General features: G+C 41.1%; 1 long non-coding RNA gene across 1 annotated transcript; it reads left to right on the forward strand.

The window, feature by feature from the left end:
* The first annotated feature begins 228 nt into the window (after positions 1–228).
* On the forward strand, positions 229–1,188 carry LOC140377849 (uncharacterized). Its single transcript, XR_011930131.1, has 3 exons — positions 229–579; positions 655–777; positions 894–1,188. It is a non-coding gene; the product is annotated as an uncharacterized lncRNA (long non-coding RNA).
* The last annotated feature ends 1,475 nt before the right edge of the window (positions 1,189–2,663 follow it).

Genomic DNA, 2,663 nt, shown 5'->3' on the forward strand with positions numbered 1-2,663 from the left:
CATTTCATTTGTAGGATTCTATAAAGTGTATTATTGTTGTCGACTTTATTGACTAAAGGTCCAGGATCTTAAAGAGAATCTTGGCTGTAGTGACTTGTGTTTGTAGCATTAGAATGTGTGTGTGCTTTACTGCAAAAATGCATTTATTAAATGGTACAACCTCCCCTCTATTTATCTGTCAACAACAACAACAACAACAACAACAAAAACAACAACAACCAGATATTTGGATTGAGCTGAAATATTGTCCTCTTCCTCTCTCAGTTCTCCTGTGTGAAGCAGAAGAACCCAAACCTCTGCAGGTGAAGGCTGGAGACAGAGTGACACTGGACAGTCCAGTCTCCTCTCAGTGTGAGCCCCGTCATGTCGTGTGGGACGTAAACACACAGACCCTGGTGCTGTTTGACCAGGGACAGGATCGACGTGAGCCTCCAGACAGTTATAAAGGCCGTCTGAGTCACATGACTGGATCTCTGAACATCTCTGACCTCAGAGCTGGAGACTCTGGACTCTACACTGGACAAATCACCTGTGGAGACGGGTTTATGCACCAGGTCCAGTTCAATGTGACTGTTGTGGGTGAGCTCAGACATTTGTCCTTTAATAATGAATCTGTTCTGTTCGTTCTGGTCATTCATGTCTTTGATGTGACAGACGCAGCTCCAGTGATACATCCAGAGTCACCTTTGACCTCTGGCTCTGAGGCGAGACACCACTGGACTGCAGGAATCTGTTGTGTCTTATTTCTCTGTGTTTGCCTTGGACTAACATTTAAAGGTGATTAAATTCAGGCTCCAATAAATGTTTTTTATAAATACATCTTGATGGACGCACAGGGCACAAGGTCAACTGTAACTTTATAACACGACTAACAAATGTGTGGTTTCTTTCAGCTCATTATGAGAAGAAGAAGAAGAAGAAGACAAAACTTCCTCTGGACTGTGCCTAAAAACACTGGCCACATGACATTGTTTGAAACCTGTTTTCCCATGTTCCACGCCTGGAGGAATGAAGGATTCAACATAAATCCTGTCGAGGACATTATTGTTGGAAATCAGAATGTTTTAAAACTTGGTTGAGTGCATTGTCTCTTGTAGTCACATGTAACATAGATATGTAAATAGACTGTTAGAGGTATTTAAAGTGCACGACAGGTCAGACTTTTCACTAAAACGTAGACTTAACATACTGCTGCTGCTGCTGCTGCTGCTGCTGCTGCTGCTGCTGCTGCTGCTGCTGCTGCTGCTGCTGCTGCTGCCTCTGCAGTAAGAAATGTGCTAAACGTCTTAAATGATGTTTTAACATCTGTAAATATAATATCCGGGTTTATTAAATGAACTTGGCTGATTTGAGCACTTTCCTGGGTTTGATGACTTGTTTTGTGTCATTACTGCACATGAGCCGTACATGAGCCGCACACGAGCCGTACACGAGCCGCACACGAGCCGTACACGAGCCGCACACGAGCCGCACACGAGCCGTATTGTACTGCTCATTGTTTCTCCCACTTCACAAATGGAACACTCAATTGGAACGCTGCACTAAGTCTGAGTGTAAAGCTGAGGACTATTTCTTTGTAATTCTAGAATATTCGTGTCAGTCTGTATTTACTGTAGTTAGTGCTGTGTATTTACTGTAGTTAGTGCTGTGTATTTACTGTAGTTAGTGCTGTGTATTTACTGTAGTTAGTGCTGTGTATTTACTGTAGTTAGTGCGGTGTATTTACTGTAGTTAGTGCGGTGTATTTACTGTAGTTAGTGCAGTGTATTTACTGTAGTTAGTGCGGTGTATTTACTGTAGTTAGTGTGGTGTATTTACTGTAGTTAGTGCTGTGTATTTACTGTAGTTAGTGCGGTGTATTTACTGTAGTTAGTGCAGTGTATTTACTGTAGTTAGTGCGGTGTATTTACTGTAGTTAGTGCGGTGTATTTACTGTAGTTAGTGCAGTGTATTTACTGTAGTTAGTGCGGTGTATTTACTGTAGTTAGTGCAGTGTATTTACTGTAGTTAGTGCGGTGTATTTACTGTAGTTAGTGCGGTGTATTTACTGTAGTTAGTGCGGTGTATTTACTGTAGTTAGTGCAGTGTATTTACTGTAGTTAGTGCGGTGTATTTACTGTAGTTAGTGCAGTGTATTTACTGTAGTTAGTGCGGTGTATTTACTGTAGTTAGTGCGGTGTATTTACTGTAGTTAGTGCTGTGTATTTACTGTAGTTAGTGCTGTGTATTTACTGTAGTTAGTGCGGTGTATTTACTGTAGTTAGTGCGGTGTATTTACTGTAGTTAGTGCGGTGTATTTACTGTAGTTAGTGCGGTGTATTTACTGTAGTTAGTGCAGTGTATTTACTGTAGTTAGTGCGGTGTATTTACTGTAGTTAGTGCGGTGTATTTACTGTAGTTAGTGCGGTGTATTTACTGTAGTTAGTGCTGTGTATTTACTGTAGTTAGTGCTGTGTATTTACTGTAGTTAGTGCGATGTATTTACTGTAGTTAGTGCGGTGTATTTACTGTAGTTAGTGCAGTGTATTTACTGTAGTTAGTGCGGTGTATTTACTGTAGTTAGTGCGGTGTATTTACTGTAGTTAGTGCGGTGTATTTACTGTAGTTAGTGCGGTGTATTTACTGTAGTTAGTGCGGTGTATTTACTGTAGTTAGTGCGGTGT

This window comes from Eucyclogobius newberryi, unplaced genomic scaffold (genome assembly GCF_026437365.1).
Source record: "Eucyclogobius newberryi isolate DKJ021-1_F unplaced genomic scaffold, fEucNew1.0.hap1 SCAF_4, whole genome shotgun sequence".
Taxonomy (NCBI): domain Eukaryota; kingdom Metazoa; phylum Chordata; class Actinopteri; order Gobiiformes; family Gobiidae; genus Eucyclogobius; species Eucyclogobius newberryi.